Here is a 20464-nt window from a genome sequence, read left to right as displayed (position 1 = left end):
TCCGACGGCCAGGCCCAGCCGATACTTGGAAGTACCATTTAAATGTTGCATTGTTTTTTTTTTGCTGTGCGGTTGTCTGCCAGGCCAGTGCTCTGCTGTGCAGTGTGTAAAATCACTTGACGACACATTAGAAGGCGTGCTAGCGGCTAGATGGGGAGCCTTTGTGTTTAGATTCATTGCAACTTGTTTCTCCTATGTACCAAAGGCTGTGAGTTCAAATCCACCCCGTAACAATTGGTAGTCATCTTCCCATCTGTTTTATTTTTCACAAATCACACCCTTTACAACACTATAGTAAAATTAATGAAGTCTGAATTAATTATTGCAATCATTTTGATTGTGTCAACCCGACCAACATACAAATTCACACCCATTCGTCCCTGTTTAAATTGCTCAAGAACCGGTCACAGACTCATATATCGCATATCACAGCAACCAGCTGAATATGCCAATTCCTATGGGGCTACGTGCCAATTTGGCCTATTCGGGGGGGAAAGTCCAGGGCCACTTTTTAGTCCCAGTCTGTCCCTGACTTCACCCCTCCTAAATCATCTCTAAGTGTTGAGACAAACAAAAGAAGGCCTCAATAGGTCCAACAAAACATATTAAAGACTAATCTTCAATGCAGCAAGAAAGCTTAGAAAACATTCCAAATATCTTGCCCACTTCAGAGTTCTAAATGACTGAATGTGTAATGATAATAATAATACTAATAATGTGGAGTAGTTCAGTGTTGATTGCAAGCAAGTTTCAAAGGGTCAAAAAAGTCCAGTCAATCAAGAAGTCAGCTTTGGTTCTTCAGCTATTGAATGAAAAAATAGGAACAGAACCTCCACGCTGGGATTTAACACCAGTTCAACTATAGTGTAGGCAGAAAACAAACCAAAACAAATAAATAAATTATTCAGAAGAAAAATGTTTTACAAGCAAGACCCACTTCTCACAGGACTGTGTCAGTCAGACAATGGGTCTCTGTTGGCTGTAACCTGGAGATTATGTCGGAGGGACAAGAAGGCTTCCTTCGACGGGAATGTCCTTTCCCTGAAGGATTAATCCAGCTCAAACACTGCATTTCAAAGAACATCAACAATAAAGGGACAAAGTGTGACAAAGAGTAGGACACATTGATGAATTTCTGTCGTCTCGAAGTACGAAAGTCTGAGCAATTTACAGAATTTAGAGCTTCACTACGGTAACAGTGACAATGTTATAGTGTGGCAAACTCAAAGCAGAGCGAACCAACGATACAATACGTTGTTTTTCTACTCTGTGCATTCTTCCTCCTTGTCAAGATCTGCTTGCATTACCCACAATACAACTGGACCGCCAACAGTTGGGTTGGAGATTTAGGTGTGTTATGCTATTGTTGATGTAGCCTCGGGCCGCTAGCCTCAAGACAAGGTCTGGAGTGCTAATTCCTCTCTATCACCACGTATTGTAAAAATGATAATGTCCTGTTTTACTGCTGTGTGAGATTCCTATTTCCAAGGAATAAATGGGAATCCAAAATATGAGAATATCATATTTCCTGGCAAAATTCCTCATGACCTGGAACAACAATGGAAACTTTTCACACAGCTTCCCTTGCCCTTCTACTCTCTGCCTGATTATCTATATGCTCCCCACCCACCCCTCATTATATACCATTCTGCCTGCAATTCTTTTACCTCCCTCTCCCTCCATTTAAATCAACAGAGGGCCAGGCTGAATACCACTCTAATCCCTCTCTTTCGAGCCAGTCCTGTGCTCTAAGCCTCTATTGGTAGGCAGCCAGTGACTGCTGAGTCTTGTTAGCTGTATCCCCTCTTGAGACTGTTTAATGTGTTATATTGCTATTCAGTAGCCAGGGAGAGAGAGAGATGGGGAGGAGGCAATGATAGGGGGAAGTATGGGAAAGGAGAATTGCTGCGCATATATGCTGTCCTCTAGGACAGCATGCCCCCCCGAAGCATCAAAGAGTAGTGACAGTTATTTGTCCTTGTCTGTCCTCCCTCATCCATTTTATGTTTTCTTTTATTGAATCCACTGCACTGTTCTGTCTTTTCTATGACTTCTTGTGAGTCTCTGTCAAACTGATCTGTCGCACTGAGAAAGAAGCATCATATGTGCGACCTTTAACCTGAGTAACCTCATCTGGTCCCTGAAATGTGCCATGATAATTTGCGCCGCGTTACTCGCGTGAGTTTAGACGCATGACTTACTGAGTTTGGTCGCTGGAACATTTGTGCTTATTTGCGAGAATACCACAGATAAATGCTAATTGGCAAAAGCTAGAAAAAAGCTGATTGGCATAATCATTGTTTTTGAAATCTGGCAACACTGCACAGCACTATCTGAACATAAACCAGCCAGCCTCCACTCTGGACAACCAAAAAACCAAAGAAAACTAGCAAATTAATTAACGTGCAAATTTTCAATCCTTCTGACACAAATATGTGCTTTTGGGCATTATACTGTAGATATAGGTCTCATGACATACAATTGTATTGCCTGCTCATAAATGTGCACGTGCTTGATATGGCAGTGACTATTTACACATGAAAAATTTGGATAATAAGTAGCCATTGGAGGACACTAGTATTCTCCTTTTACCGTAGTATATTCAGGTGGTGTTTGTTTTTTTCCCTTTTCCAGCAAAAGAGCCATAAGACGAACAAACTAACATTAGTCCTACAACTACATCACAACATTGCAAAACGATGCTTTATTAGGACATTTCCTTTAGTTTAAAAATAAGCTGACGAATGGTAAAGCTTGAATCTTTAATGTCAGGTTGTTGTTTTTTAGCAAGCTACTACTGAAAACAGTTACCTAGCTTAAATGTGATGATCAATAATTAATTGGCTTGGTCAGTTCGTTATTTATTCCAGAGTTAAAGACATCCCCATGTCAGGAACAGTGCAAGGAAATTCCATGGCTACTGATGCAAAACATTTTTTTTTTTTACCATGATAATATCGTAAGCGTCCAGCAATACCCTGATCTATCTTTGAATTCTTTTTCCTCCCCTTTTCACAGTCCTGCATAGCCCGCAGTAACATTTTAAGTATCACTCCGGAAGTGCAGCAGCAATGCTGTGTTGAGCTGTGAACACTTCACATATTTATAAGAGCCAGCAGTCGGAGTGAGCAGTCTTACGCTGTGACTTCTAGGTTAGCTGCGGGGTTAAACAGCTGACAAGTGCTGCTGCATTTCACATTGGTGATGACACGTCCACACACACACACACACACACACACACACACACACATACACACACTATAAATTGCAGGTACAAGGCAGCTGATGACAACTGTACACAAGCGCTGGTGCACATACAGGACACGCATGCATGTCGGCTGTAAAGCAAGCTGGAGGGGACTGAGATGAATGAATATAAAGTGTTCTGATGTCACATGTTGATGCGTAAGAGTGACTGTCAGGCAAAAATGTCAACGTGAGCTGGAGGCATTAGCCATTCATCCCTTTGATGCAGCCGTCTAAAGCAACACCAAGAATACAGGCACACACTTTGAATACAACTGAGTAGCATATAGTAAAAAAAGTAGCCACTGACTACTATATCTAATATTTATAGATATAGTTCTAAATATAAGATTGCACTGGATATTTATATAATATACGGGGGGGGGGGCAAACAGAAATATAATGGATACTTGTTATTAAAAGACTTGTGTAATCCATACATGGGATCTTGTCACTAGCTGGTGACTCTGGTTGGCTGGTCACAAGACGGCGGTCAGCACACGCAGAATTATCTCCCACTGTACTGGTTTTGTTAGGATGCGCGAAACCACTCAGACTTGATTTTGCGGTCATTTGTATTTTCTTCATCTGGTCATTCTGTAGCCTGTTGGCTGGGCCACTTTTCTTCCCCTTTATTGTCTGACATTTTTATGCATATTTCAGACAAAAAGCTGAATCAAGTTGATAGTGAGTAAGAGGATTTGAAAAAACTTTAAAGCAACTTAAGGGGATTTAAAAGGGTAAAAACTTTACACTAAGGGATTCATTTTCAACTGCAATTTTTTATATAATGCAAACAAAAATAGATAATAGATATTTTTTACGTAAATAGTGACTAGAAATTGGCGATTGCTCTCACAAAGAATGACAGTAATATTACAATTAAGGCCACCTATGGAACTCAGTTTGGTGTAGGCCCTGCTCTATAATGTTTTATTTATGTGGGAATGTGATATGGTGCCGCAGCCACTTTTACACCAGCAATCATTCTTATTTTAAGAGAGGGTGTCAGAGGTTTGTCCTAGGACAGATACCTCATTCTAGAAAAGCATGAGGAGGATGTGGGTAGCGAAAGAGGTGCGATCTGGAAGGAGACAAGAGATGAGTAAGGGGGTAAGAGGATATTTAAAAAGGCAACGTGGTGAAGCCAAAAAGAAAATAGAGGAGGAAGACAAACAATGAGGGAGTAAAGAATGAGGAATGTGAGGGGATAAATTGAGAGGCGGAGTGAAAGTCACTATCGGAAGATATGGACAGGCAGACATGGCCATAAGAACCGTCAAGTGTCAAATTATACAGTGAATTCAGTCACTTTCACACACAACAGCAGGTCACTGTAAGGTTGGTAATCTGGGCAGATGGAGTTGTGAAGCTCACTGTCCATATCTGGTCTATGGCTGCCTTTTTCTTAATGCAGTCACAAATGCAAAGCGTTTTCTGTGACTTGTTCACTATGACTGGTCTGCCTGGGTATCATTAGTGATGCCCTGGCACAGTGTAAAGACAGTGAGCAGCAAAAAGTGAAGCTACTATTAATGTTACATCCAGTGCAGCTCAAAATGAGAGCGACTCTAAAGACAGGTAGCTCCTTACTGTAAACCCATTGAATGGACATGGCTGGAGGATAGAATCAAAACATTTAATTTCTTAATGATTTTGTCTTTAAAGCTTAAAGCTGCAGTGTGTAATATTGTGCTGCATTCCGGTTCCACTGCAACTCGGGAGTTCGGAGAAAAAATCACCACCCCGACTCCCGGGGTCTGAGTTCCGAGCGGTTCCGAAAATAAAATACGGTTGCAAAAAATGGTCCAGAATAGGTCACATTTGCGTCCAAGTGACATTGTTTATTTGAGTATCTGTGACAACAGCAAGTTCCTGACCTTGTGCCGACAGTTTTGACACTTTACCAGGTTGGTTTAATCAGCTGATCTCAGTAACACGCGTGTGTTGTTACAGCAGCATTTGAGTTCTGAAGGTTTTGATATGACATTTTTAGCGATTTACATTTTTAAGACCATTACGAAATAAAATTTAAGACCAAGTTCACGTCCCAGAGTTACTTGGAAAGTAAATGAATACTATTTAAATTCAACAGAGTTGTAGGACCAACAAGGTCAGAGCAAAGTGGGTCATGCTTGGGTCTGGATTTTGGCGAAGCTAAACAATGTGAATACTTTATACCTGTCCTCATAAATTCCTGATCTGAAGGTTTTCTCACCCAACGTGCAATGGGCTTTAAATGTGTTACTTTCTAAAGGCTTCAACCGAGCACTAAGTGTGCTGCTGTCGGTCCAGATAAGAAAGTTAACAAAATCAGTTTTAAATTAACATATTTTTGACGAGTTTAAAAAAAAAAGAAGACAGAAAAATAAATACGATTTTTTTTCTGTTGAAACACATTTAAAAGTGATACAGAAATACATACAGCTTCATTCAAGTAAAGTACAATGTCATAATTTTTTAAGACCTGTAGACATCATATTTATATAATGTAATTTCAAGACATTTTAAGGCTTAAAGACAGTGCAGCTTCTAAACAAGTTTTAAAAACACACATTTACCAATTGAAAGGGTCTCAGACAGAGGCTCTGACACTGACTGGAACACCAACCCATGGATGAGAAGCAATGGATCAGTTTTACCAATATGAACGGTAGTAAGCTCTTGAGATTGTATGTTCAGGGTTCACTTTCACAGGACTTAGTGAAACCTTGATAGGTAGTGGGAGGTGTGGCTGACAAATCATTTGATCCGGTGCATGATGCTGATGCTAGTCTAATGCCGAATCAGTCTGTTGATGTATCCATAACCTTTAAGGACGTGCGGAAACCCTTACATATGGTTTGACTGTCCACATACTTTTTGCCACAGATGAAGGTCTAACTATCTCTCCACAGTCTCCTTCTTGGGTAGTGATATAGGCCTTGAATAAAAAATGTGGACAGCTCTCAGAAGCTCTGTTGTGTAGATGTGCAGGAGATACCACCCCCCACCCCCCCCCCCCCCCATACCTTCACAAAGCCAATTACTTTGACAACAGCAAGAACACACAGACACACGCACACACACACTCATGCACGCACAAACTTAAAACTGATGTCATGAACACATACATATACATTTTGCCCAGGCGCAATCGCTTGTTGTTTTTTCTTCAAATTAAGGTGTGTGTGTGTGTGTGTCTCACAGAAGTGACAGGAATGAGCAGCACCTTGTCAGGGAGGAGATGTGAACGAGAGGAGACGAGAGAGAGGGGGAGATGAAGTGTCGCTGGAGAGGTAGAGTGTGTATTCAAAGGCGGCAGGCCGCGTCAAGTTTAAAGAAGTTGTTAACACAACATGCGAGTACAGACAAAAGCTCTCAGGATGCTGAGAAGAGTTGTACACCTTGATGGGAGACGGAGAGGCCCCGAGGAAAGAGTTGGAGACCGGAGAGAGGGAAGAAAACAATTCACATCCACTTTGTTAGCTGAGAAATGTTGGTGCGTTTTTGAGCTGTCTGTCAACAGATATTGTACGCCTTTTCTACACGTGCTCGCTACTGAACTGCACGTGTAACCCCTCTTTTTCTTTAGCTTGAACACCTACTGAAGTTAGAACCCTATAGGATGATGTTCCAATAACACCAATCTACAATGTGGTGAACTTCTAAAATACAATTACAATGACTGTCCTGTACCCCCCATCTTACTTTGGCCAAATAACTTTTTTATTTCTCTACACTGGCCATAATGCCATACTAAAATATTTATTATGGTTATGTCTGTCTATTAGGCTTTGATAATGCTTTTTTTTTTTTTTAATATATACATATACATATACGTATATATATATGTATACGTATACATATATGTATATATTTACATATACATATACACACACACACACATATGTATACATATATATATACACACACACACACATATATGTATACCACCTGGAGGGAAAAATACTGTATTGCAAGTTGGGGGCTGAACTAATTTCTCAAATTACCTCGGTATTTCCTAATCCAGGCAGCCAATTTTGTGTGAAAACATATCACACAATTAATTATCACTATTATTCAAATATAACTTACAATAGTTTTTGTTTTTTTTATACTTTGTGTAAAAATGGGAGCTAGGAAATATTTCATTTCCGGTCACTTTCATTTTGTGGATTGTGAAAAAAAGCAGCACTACTTCTTGGGTTGAAAATATTATTTTCACTATTAAAAAAAAATATTATTTTCAATCATGTAGATGAAATATTTTTGTCTGGTGATTCTGGAAACAGCTGCCAAATGAGCAGTAAAAGTGCGTTCACACCGGATGTGATACAATTTTTTTGTGCGGGTAGATTACTAACAAAGTCAATGAAAGACAGGCAAATCCGGCGAAAATCGAGGTGCATCCATCGCTCGAGTTGAAATATTTAAATTCGGGGGACATGTTCGCGAAGCGATAGCCAATGAGCGTTGACATCCTCCCTCCATCACTGTTGTGAGATAGTAATAGATAATGCTCTCCAACTAGGTACTTAATAATTGTATGGTCGCTAGAGGTGACATCTTTCACATGACCAAAGGGGATTGATCTGCTGCTATTGTGAACATGGTGTACCTTCAATATTCCTTAATCAATTATTTTAATATGAACATTTGATTCGCTGATGTATGTCCACAGTGAACATGAGCCTTGGCAATGACTGAGTTAGTGGATATCACTACTTTACAAGTTGTTTTTTTAATAGCGGACTTAGGTAAAAATGTTACCAAGGAGGAGCTTTAAGTTGTTATGATCCCGAAAAAGGAAAACGAGCAAGGAGCCATTATCCAACCATCATATTTAAAGAGGAGGCAGAGTTTTGAAATTTGTGAAATTGAAAAAAAAACGTTAAAAATAAATTTAGCTGTTAGAAAATAATGTGCAAAAATGACTGTACATTTTGATGTCTGTTTCCATTTTATAAACAATGTGGGTTAAACCTTACACATGCTCCTCAATATCATGTAGTCTTATTATAAATACATTCAACTAAGTGTAACATATAACTACAGCTTATGGAAATTTAATCAGTTATAATAACTGGATCAGATTTTAGGGGTAAACTTAATAAACTCTCACTCACTTAGTCTTAAACACTTCCTCCTTCCTCAGCCTTGCTAATAATGTTCTTCCTCACTTTTATTACCCCAAGAAGAGCATCGCCACAGGTCAAACAGTGTCAGATCAAACATACTGTACTTTAACAGGCAGGTAATCACTCAGGTGGGAGACGTTGATAATTTCACAAAATTGGATCAAGACAAAATCGTAAAAATGTCTTTGGCCTCAGCCCCACAAAGCACCAAACAAAACATCCCCAGAGAGAAGTTTATATTCTAAGTCGGGATGGATATCCACTACTTATAATATCCAATATTAGAAAAGTGATTGATGGTACAAATTACATCTTCTATCTTAAGATAGAAGCTAATAAGTTCTTGGTTGGAGGAACAATAAGACGGATGGACTGGATCCTTTAAATATTAGAGATATGGCACGATGAACATCTAGTAATGCTTTCATTAAACCAAAATTGATTCATAGACTAGACAGTTTTAGAGCATAACAACAGTTCTGCAGTTATCTATATGTATAACATGTGCACCTTGTTAAGAATCACCTTTTTCCCCCAAAAAATTCATAGTTGAGTCTGGAAAGCCATAAAACTCCAGATATGAAATGGCTTCAGAGCCATACTCTTGTATCATATGTGAGGTGGTGCTTCTGTGTTTGGGGTTTCAGGTGTTATCTTTGTTGTTCCCCCCTATAATTTTCAGATGGTTTGATCATATATGTATTCTCAGTTGTTAAAGGAAGTGTAGATGATTTTGAAAATCATCCAGGGCCCCTCCCCCCACAACACATGAACGCCCACCGCTGCCTGAGTCTGACTGCATCGGAGGAGGAAGACATGAGCGGAGCAAAACATGCTAACTGACTGCTCATGGCTCATTCACAAGTAAGAAAACACTGGAAATTATCATAATATAAATGTACACAATGAACATGGCTATTGTTGGTGGGCACATTTGTCCAGCTAACATGTCAGTGTTTGGAAATCTCATTGAAAATAGAGTTCTGATGCACTAACTTGTTGCTAGCTTGTTAGCCACAGGCTGCTGCAGGCTAAGCTAAAACTTAATCACGGTTAACAATACTACACAGACAACGTTTGTTTTGAGTTTATATTTTTAAACTTCAGGGCATTTCAGCCATATTGTGACGAGGAAACAGCTGCAGCACCTTCAGAGCTTTCTGCCTATTTTTTCTGTTACTATATGTGACACAATGAAGGTGAATTTTGTACAGGACTCATGTTGTTGTAACATGTTGTTTAGCACGTCAGAGCTTCCACGATGAGAGTTGTTAGCTCAGACTGAGTTTACCCCAGACTCTGATCAATTTATTTAATTATAAATGTAATCATTTATCATGTATCTAATCTAATCATGTGTTACTGTACAGGTCAGAGGACTGAGCTTGGAGCAGTGACGTGACACGAGCTTGTGTCTACAGTAACTGCCCACAGACAAAATAAAGTGCTGTGGGCAACTTCATAACTCCTGTGTCCAGGCTGCCACATATGCAGGTTTACATTTTGTACATACAGTATTTCGTGCAATACCAATGTCTATTTATGTTCTGCATAACCTGCTCTATATTTTTGGAATGAAACTCGTTTAAGTGTTCAAGGCCTTTTCCTTGTCCTCACAGCATAAACAATCCAACCATTACATTTACCTCTTAAAAGCTGCACAAATAATGAGAACACAATGTGTGATGACACATCATACAATATACCAAATATATATATTTTAATATTAGCATAAACAACTTATGCACAAAAATGAAGAAACTCTCTGCACAGGGTTTCCTAGCTCTTTAGCGTCAAAGCAGGGCTGACCGGTCAGGCTGTGCTGTTGTCGACTCTTTAGGCAGTGGTCCTGTAGAAAGAATATCACAAGAATAAATCAACATTACTGTAAAAGACTGACAACACTACAGCAGCATTATCTGCAGTGACAAACAAAGTTTTCTGTCACCTTTTGTGGGAGCCAAGTATATTTGATTCAGTGATATGTTGGTGGACCAGCCACTCTTCCATATATATTTGTGTTATGACTTTGTTTAGATAAATATTGAAGATCATAAAAGGCATTTCTGAGGTTCAGAATCTGTAAAAAAAAAATTTGAAACAACCCACCTGGCATGAATGTTTACACTTTGGAATTTTTTAGAACATTGCCATATGGATTTTAAAGTAGCTTTTGTACACAAGTATGTTACCACTTCATGCTCAACCTACAGTATCATGAGCCGACTCACTTGGTCCTCTCCTGACTTGCTGCTCTAGCTGTTGATGGGGATCGTCTGATGTCAGTGCTCTGGTCCGTGGCAGACAACCTCCAGGTCCTGGACTTCTTCATGTACAACTTGCTGTACCTGGTATGAGAGGAAGGAGGTCAACTTAGTGAAATGTTAATATTACCTTACATTTCCTGCCCGTCGTCCGGACCGTAGTCTGGGAGCAGGGAGATGGTTTCTCTAGGGCCTAAGCTCTGCATTGCTCCAGGACCTGACCCTCTGGACCTGCCCTTCATGCCCGGCAGCGTGAGGAAAACACATGGAGACTTCTTGCTGCATTTATTATGCACACAGACTGCAACATGCACATCAACTGCTACTAGCCACACACCGGGCATTCTCACTACCCCCCCCCCCCCCCCCCCACACACCTAACGCTACGTCCCGTTCAGAGTGGATATAAATAAAGAATCAAACGACATTTGCTCACAGCTACAGTGACGACACCCGGCGAACACACAGGCAGCGTTAGCTGTAGATACACACAAGCTAACGTAGCATTAGCTTACTTACTTAGTGTCCTCCAGCGAAGCTAACTTTCCGCTGGCTGATACACACACAAGTTTTCCAACAGTTCTGTTGGTTACCCAGTTTACACATCAGCGGTGAAGAGCCACACGATGTTTACTCTGTTCACTCCTTCTCGTAATATCCAACTTCTTTTAGTGCATACCCATCTCTACTGCTCTGTCTGTTGCGACCAGAATGTGTTGTAGGCACTTTCTCTGCCGTTGTGCAACTCCTTTGCTAACTGTACCTGTAGCTCCGTAGCTTTAGCTCTGCAGCCTCTGCTCCGGTTGTTTGCCGACGCTGTGCAGGAGACTGGTCACGCGCCTGACTGTGTGGTTAATGAGCGGAGTGCGCGCAGGCAGGAGAAAGCCGGTTCATAACTTAACTTTCTGATTGGTCGTGTTTTTTACAGTCCTGCCGCGGCCACAGATGAGGGATTGTTTCCATTTTAGTGTCGGGTCATTCAATGTATTCATCGCTATCGGTTTGTTACGAGAGTTTCAAGTAATATGACAGAAAGTGCTTCTCACAAAAAACGCCTACCCCACCTTTAAGTCAGTTTTTTAAGTAAATGTCCTGTTTTGTTAGCTGCATCTTGTAGTAGAGCTCTGTTTGGTTGAGCCACTTAATTACCTCCTTTCTTTTTTTGCGTTACATTTTTGGCATTTTTTGGTTTTTATTTTTCCTGTGCTCATTCTTTTGACTTCCCCCCGACATCATATATTCCATATAAAGTTGAACAACTGGCAAATTATATATACATTTTTTTTTCCTGTTCTTAGATGTGATTAGAAATATGAAACTCCGGATGAATCACACAGGAAGGAAGCATGCTTCACACCTTTGAACTCTCACTTTTAGCCAGAGGTAGGTTTTCCTGTAAATCAGAGAGACTCTACACATCTGAGAAGGCCTGCTGTCAAGCCCGCCTTCGCGCTATGCTATCGAAATAAAAGCCTCACAGCGTTGCTCGCAAACAACGGCTTTAATGTTGTTTTGTGTCAAGTAGGATATTTCATATATATATGTATGTCTAGTTAGGCATTGTGGTGTGAAGAGTTGCAGAAAGCAGAATTTTATGTATGTAAGCTGTGCGATATCCATAGCGGCTTTTATATGTATCCCATTTGTTAAATCTGTACTATAACATAAATTTAGAAATGTGAGTTTTACATGAGATTCTCAATGGAACAATTTCTAGCAAACAAGAGCCAGTAAACTTCCCGAACACCAGACACCAGACAACCAATGCAGTCATTGCAAAAACAAAAAAAAAGCCATTGGCAAATGGATAAAATCTTTAGAGAAATGATTATGGGTTGGGTATTAGGTTTTGTATTACTTGATCCCATTTGTTGCGACCTTTGGGACACATTTTGTCACTGCAAAATTATAAATCAGTTAATCACATGGGATGGACTGCCATCCAATTGTGTTTACATTTCCAAGGCTGTCAACATTAAATCCAACCACTGTTGCTGTCTCTGACTTTTCTTCTGGTGTCATGACGAGGTTGATATTTGTGGAGTGAAATCTCCGAAGAAATATTAAGTGGATCTCCAGTAAAATTTGGTTTACACATTTGTGTTGCCCTTTTGATTTGTTTACGGTTCATGACTAAATACTTGCAAACAGCACCATCAACCTCCTTTGTACTTAGTGTTGAGAGCTAACTCACATGCTAACACACTTGAAGTCATGGAAATCCTTATGATGTACCTGCTAAACATTAGCTTGTTAGCAATGTCACTGTAAATGTAGGATTTAGCTCAAAGTGTTGTTTTACTAATCCGCCTATATCCAGTAACCCAGTAACGTAAAGGTTCAAGACCTTATTTCATCACCTATCTTCAATTGTGTGATGTGTCCTTTGTACTCTTAAGAGTACCACAAAATCGATTTACAAATATATATATATATATATATATATATATATATATATATATATATATATATATATATATATATATATATATGTGTGTGTGTGTGTGTGTGTGTGGGTGTGTATGTGTGTGTGTGACTTGACTGGATGTGACAGGAGAAAGCGCTGCCTTGCGTGTTTTCAACTCTTTGCCAGAAGGGTGAGCTTCTTTCTCTATACTGTTAACAGGGTCCATGTCACATGTCAGGCAACTCACATGTCAAGGAGGAGACGGGAGATGATAAAAGATGATGACAGAGGGTAGATACAGTATGTGGGTACATAGACATAGAGAAGTGAGCAACGGAAAGCAGCACAGAAAGCAAGCGGCACAGTCGTAGCAATACTGATTCTATAGCATACAATAGGCCTTGAGGGGATTTGGTCCGGCGTGGCGGGAGCGCCAGTTCCTGCTAAACCAAAGCATTCACCCCTTAAAGGACCTAATGTGCGTCTGAAGGAAAGTAAAGTGCTCCTGTTGTAGATGGTCAATGTCATGATGTTTATTGTGTTTGCCTTGTAGCTGATAGCTACAGTGATGGGGTCAGATGAGATGGGAATGGGCAGTCCAATTCTGCCTCCGAGGTGGAGAGTGTGAGTGTTTGTTGGAGTGAAGCTAGAGACTTGACCTCTACAGCTTGTCAGGTTTTCTATTGGCCATGAGGAGGATGTTTTTTTTGTTGTTGTTGTTGTTGTTGGTGTGAGTATGTGTGAAAATGTAGAAAATGCAACCAGATTTGAAGAGGTCGAAGTTGGTGAAAGTAGGGATTGAGATAGGAGTTATAAACGAGGATGATATACAGAACAAACAGGCATAAATGAAAAGACTGTAACTGCACTCATTGTTTTGAGCAACATGATTATTCAATGACCTTTTCACTACCTGGGCTGTACAACCAGGAAAAAAAGGAAATGTACCTGATATGTGGGGGGTTTAAGAGCGTGTTGACGAGGTTGTTAAAAGTTTGCCACAGCTGCCATTTTCCTCAGTTTTCCCAGCCCTCTAGGTCCAATCAGATTTCTTGTGCTTCTGCGTTTCCCTCCTGATGGGTCTATGCTTTGCCTGAGAAGGAAAAAAAAAAAACAACAGACATGGAGTTCATTAGAGCATGTCAAAGCTCCTGCATTCTTTCATCACAAAGACTAGAGGAATAAACATCTGAAAAGCTTGTCAGAGTCTTGGGATGAATAACAAGACAACGCTTAAGTTCTGTACGCGCTTTGGGCTCACCATCATCTCATCAGCAGTCCCGCTGTGTTTTAGAAAGGATATGCTGGTGTTTCATGATAACAACCACACTCACTATTTTCAATGGTTTGTGAATTTAATATTCCGCTTGTCTTAAAAGGCTGTTGGAGATAAAACAAGTTAAACTGTTGAAAACAGAAAATGTGATCTTGTCAATAATATTTTTATTTTATTTATTTAGTTCTTCAGACATAATTTATTGTTTTTTGTACAGTATGAAACATAGCATTTACAAACCACAAACGTAACACAGAAACACAGTGCATCAACCCCCCACCACTACACAGTACAGGGGATAAAAATTAAAATTAAAAAATAAAATAAATAAATAGATATATAAAAATTTGAAATGTAAATGTATGACAAACTCTGCTTTCATGGACACATAATGCAATAGAGAACAAAGATTATATATATATACTTAGCATACAATTCCTGGCCAAGATACATGTTGGTATTGCTTAGTTGTTCCTTCAGGAACATGGACAGCACTGTCTCATTTGGACCATAGACTGTATATAAACATGGACGTAACATCTGTGACGTCACCCATTGATTTCTGCAGGCCGGTTTTGGCCCAAGTGGGCGGTTCTGCAGCATCTCAGCCATCGCCATGTTGCCAGGGCTAGACTCCTCCTTTACCTGGCTAATCCAAATATGGACATAGAGGTGGGCCGAATGCAGACCAGTCGCTGAAACACGCACACCAACGTCCAAGCTTACCAGTAATGTGGTAATGTGAGCTCCTGTACCAGTCATCCCAACCAACGTTACACGTGGTACGTAACACTGGAACTATAAAGCAACGCTTGGAATAAGTCTTAAACATGACTTTTTTTATATTTGTACTTGTAGTCTTAGTTATTATTGTTGTTTACTTATTTATTTTGGCCTTAAGGGACATACACATACACCAAACAAGAAAACAGAAAAACTATAATTCCCCACACCACGGTTGTAAACAGTGCACAGATCAAGTTTTCACACTGACAGAAGTCCGTGGTTGTCTACCTTACCTGTACTGCTATAGAGATTACTCTACCAGATTATCACTTTGAATATGGCTGTAAGAAATGCACTTTTATATTTGTTACAAGACGTTTATTACTTTCAGCACATTGGTTGTTCAGTTCACCTGTGATGCTTCCACTAGCTGCACAAAACAAACCAGTACCAGTCGGGGCTGATGCACGTTCCAGTTATATAGTCTGTCGAAAAATAAAGTATTAGAGACTGTCATCTGTATATTCTGAGAAGTAGCTCTTTAGTTCCATTTTATCTTACAAATGTGACATAACAGTTTTGTCAACATAAAAATGTGAGCTACACTCTTTAGTGGACTTCACATTTTTCATTATCTGAAGCATTTATCACACTCATTTATGAATTTTCATCCTACAGTCACAATGTGGACGTTGTGATGAGTTTGTGTCCAGAGAGCTGCAGACTTTGGCGTGCTGTGTTTGGCTGGTGGACTGGGGTGGAAAAGCCTTCTTCCACTCCGTGAGGAAGAGCAGCAGCTGACGTCCTCATCATCCACTGTGGTAACGACAACCTGAGGGAGATCAGTAGCATCAGGCTGGTCAACATGAAGACGACCTGCAGCAGACTCACCTCCAGCACCTCGTGAAGGGGACCTGTAACTGCTACAGTTGGCAGTGTCACTGCTAATGAATTTGGCGTTCAGGACACACTTTGTTAAGCCTAAACAGATCCCTGACTTTTATGGACAATGTTGAGTTTATTTTTATGTTCGTCATGGTTGATAAAAAAAATACCAACATAGCTACAACACTTAATACCTCTGCTCTTCCCCTCCCCTACAGTCCCACACTGTATCCCCTTCTCCTCCCACCACACAGACTCTGCAGCTCTGAGCTCATTCTGCCCAGTCTATATATTATTTTGTTCTATAATTTTATTATTGTCCACCTTTTTGTGTTTTGTACCTTCACTAAAAATAAATCTGAGAGTTAATCTATAACTTCTGGTTCTGGCTCATAAATTATGTTTATATATTAACTCTTTTTGTCTTTAATACTGACTGAATATGTGAGATTTTACATTCAAATCTGACTATTAATTGACAAATAACTCCTATACTACAGATAAAACCTTAAGTAATAACAGGTTTTTGTGATTTAAATATATTTTAAGCGAAGAACCGGGTGATTCATTTTTCTTCTTTGCTGTTAGAGAACATGGTCAGCACAGTGGAGTCCTTCTGGCAGGTCCTTCCCTAAAAACAATGACAAGACACAAATAAAAAATAGTAAGACAAGTTTGTAAATTAAGAGGTTTGTGTGCTTGTGTTCTGTAGATATTCAACTGTAGTTGAATGTAGTTTTAGAGTTAACAGTGTTCTACCAACACAGTGAATGTACAGTACAGTATGTATAGAATGTTTAATTGTTATCAAAGCGTACAGGCACCATAGGATCATGTTCTGTTCTCATGTTTCACTTGGGGAAATTGTGACCATTAAGTTATTCACAAACCATATGTGGATCTGGGGTCATTGCTGAAGTGATGAGTCAGTTCAGCTCTGCCTCATGTTGAGCTTTCACTGGTCCAGTCTGTCTGGATCATCTGGAGAAAAAAATACACAGACAAACCATGTGACATGCGATCACAACAAGTCTGTTTCTGCATCCTAATTATCTATCGTGTCGGTTTTGGTAAACAATATGAATCAAACTTCTTGTGTTCTTCTTTTTCATTTTAAGTTACCATACATGCGCAATAAAAAAACTCCATCACAACCAAAAACACTCTGCATCCTCTACGTTAACGGTATCTTCTGAAACAATGCTGATATGGGACATGAACACTTGTGTTACAAACCCCTTAATAAACATTGACAGTTGCATTAATGTTACGTTAACATTCCATTGCTCGTATAGCACATTTAACATGGTGGACCCTATTTTCCAACTACACGCAGACGCCTGTTAACCGGCTCATGTTGATGTCATGTTGGTCCCACTAGCCTCGTCAGCAGAGCCAAAGTCTCGCTCGAGGCTAACCCCAGACTAGCTGGCTGATGAGCGCTTTAGCGAGCTAAGCTAACGAGCCAGCTACCGAGCGCAGACACCGACACCCGCAAATTACTGCAAACACAGAACAACACTATCATTTAACTTACCGAAACAACAGGAGCGCAAGCTTCTCTGACTTCTCTGTTGGGACGACTGACCGCAGAGCAGACGTATTATTCATCCGGTAGTAGCTTGAAAGGCTCCGACACCATGGTCGAGAAGTCCCGTTTACTGACCGGGGATTAGCTCAGGTGACACCTAGCACTGCCAGCGGCTAGCTGCCACGACGAACAAACAGCGGCGTCACCTGTCACTCAAGTTTCCACGCCCCTAATTATGCAGAATTTCAAACCTTAATATAATATAAATGGGCGAGTTAAAAAAAATGTAACCCCCCCCCACACAGTTGTCTCGAAGGGGGGGATTAGCCATTGGGACCAAAACCGTTTTTTGTACCAGGCTGTAAACATGTTTAATTCTGCTGTAAAGTTGGGCATTTTAACATGGGGCTCTATGGGGTTTTGTTCCTTTCTGGAGCCAGCCTCAAGTGGGCATCTAGTGAAATGCAGTTTATAGCACTTCCGCATAGGCGCCATTTCTCAGCCTCAGAGTTGGCCCCTTGGTTTGCACGTGTTGAGCTGTGATAGTTGAATGGAACGTTGAAGAACAACAGACAGACAGGTGGACACCAAGTTAATGTGCAAGTTTATAGTATTGATCTTGGGGCAGGCTTTCAAGGTAAAAACATACTTCTGACATGTTATTGTGTTATGAATCATGCCGCGTGTGCTCGAGTAGAGTTGAGATTTTTTTTTTATCTACATCCTTCAGACACAGATAAACATTACCAATCATTAATTTGGAGCTCCCTGGTAAATACTTTATTATTAGGACTTAGCTCCGTTTTCATCTCTGCAAACTCAAACTCAAAATATGGCTACTTAGTAGTCAAATGCTCTAATTTATTCACCATTTAGTCACATATTTTATCCTATTTCCTGCATACAATAATTTTATATTAACGTATATATATATATATATATATATGTATATTTATTTATTTTTTTCACCTGAAAACAGCTGCAGCTGGAGTCACGGTTCATTGGAGTGGATTGCCAGGGTGAGAAAAAAAAACATAGGCTCGGGGAAGTGCTATGGGTAACTGCGGAGCTGCTTATCAGTACGACTTTAATCTCTTTTAAATCCAATTTTTAGAATTTACAGCAGCTGTAAAAGGGTCATCCACTGAGCAGACTTTCCGTTTCATCCTACTGTATTTCAAATGCAGACCGAGAAGGCAATAAACGGGCCCACAGGCTTCAGCTTCCAGAAACTGAAGCATCAGCTGCTTTCTTAAGCCTCTTTGGGCTACATGTAGATTAAAGTTGACATTATACTCATATTGAGGTTCATACTTTTAATTTGGTTTACTACCTGAAAAATTTTAGATGCTCTAATGTTCAGAAAAGGCATCAGTGTTCTCATACTGCCCATTCCTGCAGCTCCTCTTTTCACCCTCTGTCTGAAACGCCTGGATTTCATTCAGCTCCACCTCCCAAAAAATCTCAGCCTGCTCCGATTGGCCAGCTGGCCCAGTCTGTTGTTATTGGTCAACCGATTTCAAAATGTGTAGGAAATGTCTTGCCTCTACACCAGAAAAGTTTTTTTCCTTTTATTTTTTAAAAAGTGATTTTTACATAACATTATCTTTTTAATTTCTAAATTACCAGAAGAAATTAGATTAGGATTTTTACGTGCGACTACATGACCCATGACTGACAGATTGTTGGGTATTTTATGCCATTGTTGGCACCATGACAAATGCTGAAGGCAATAGGAGACACCAACTGTAGAGGCATGACCCACTAACACACACGCACACCACTACCAGCAGACCATGGCTTCTGTCAATCTAGCCGTGAAGCTGTGGCCCCAGACGAGAGTGTCAGCTGGCCTCGTCCGAGCAGCTAGAGACTGGCAGTTGAAGGTCAGCCAAGAAAGACCGCTCAAATTCCCAGAAAGCATCAATCACTGCATCCGAATCCTGATCCTGTGCTGATGAAAGGGGGTACAGAGGCTGGTGAGCCTGAGACCATGAGATGTGCAATTGAACCCGGGAATAACGAGCATGCAGTTTACATCATTTCCTTTTAAATTCCGGCAATATGTGCCCCACATATGAGCGTTTGTTGTGTCTCGGAGGTATGGAAGGTAGAGCAGGGCCAACAGTAAGGCCTGATCGACAGGCAGGCAGTGTTTGCTTGGTTGCCTTTCAATCTGATTCATTTCCTCATGCGAGCAACTAATCCTTTTATGTGTACTGTGGTGAGACTGAGACGGGGCCATGTGCCTTCATGTGAGCTACTTTGTGTCAGTGCATGTTTAGATTGCCTTTGCCTGCCCGATTTGATAAAACCAACGGGGAGGCGCGGAAAAGCACATCCTGCATCCTGGCATTTACATTCCTCTCACATGGGCTTCGTCACACACACAGTGCCGCGGTGGCGACGGGCGTCGCTCATGAATGCCAAAGTTCTGAAAGGACAAGGTCAAAAACTTTAAATAAAAAGGACGCTCCATTCTTTTGGAACAGAACTTGACTGAGGCTACACATTTCAGTGTCCAAAGAAAGTTAACACAATTATGAATGAGTGACATTTGACAAAAACAGTGGTAGTTTCAAGCTGCACTAATTCATATTTTTATCTTGACAATTAAATCTACTAAAAGCAATGTGCAAGAAGACAATCAGCTCATCAAACATTGCTCTTAAGCTGAGGCTGGACACACGTTCGACGCCAGATCATTCTACCTGTTATGATATTTTACACGGCCACACAGTCTAGCCTGAAACCTGTTCGATTTGAAGTACACATTTTCAGTCCAGGATTAATTTTCTGTGAACCTGTGGATCCCTGGAGTCTGCCACAGCAAAAAGAAAGAGCCCTCTTCCACAATGCCGGACTGTCATAACCTTCCTCGCCCCTGCTCGCCATTGCAGCCTCGGAACTCCGCTATACGCACCATTTGCCCTTTGTGTTTTTATTAAACATCCTAAACCTGCTTCCTTGTCCCAGCGCTTGCATAATGAATCCGAAGAAACGAGAAAC

General features: G+C 40.4%; 1 long non-coding RNA gene across 1 annotated transcript; it reads left to right on the top strand.

Moving 5' to 3' along the window:
• Positions 1–9109: 9109 nt before the first annotated feature.
• LOC118319552 lies at positions 9110–15202 on the top strand. Its single transcript, XR_004796031.2, has 3 exons — positions 9110–9230; positions 9737–9860; positions 14882–15202. It is a non-coding gene; the product is annotated as an uncharacterized LOC118319552 (long non-coding RNA).
• Positions 15203–20464: the final 5262 nt, after the last annotated feature.

This window comes from Scophthalmus maximus, chromosome 9 (genome assembly GCF_022379125.1).
Source record: "Scophthalmus maximus strain ysfricsl-2021 chromosome 9, ASM2237912v1, whole genome shotgun sequence".
NCBI classification, from domain to species: domain Eukaryota; kingdom Metazoa; phylum Chordata; class Actinopteri; order Pleuronectiformes; family Scophthalmidae; genus Scophthalmus; species Scophthalmus maximus.
The sequence above is the reverse complement of the archived record's forward strand: the minus strand, read 5'-3'. Positions and strand labels throughout refer to the sequence as shown.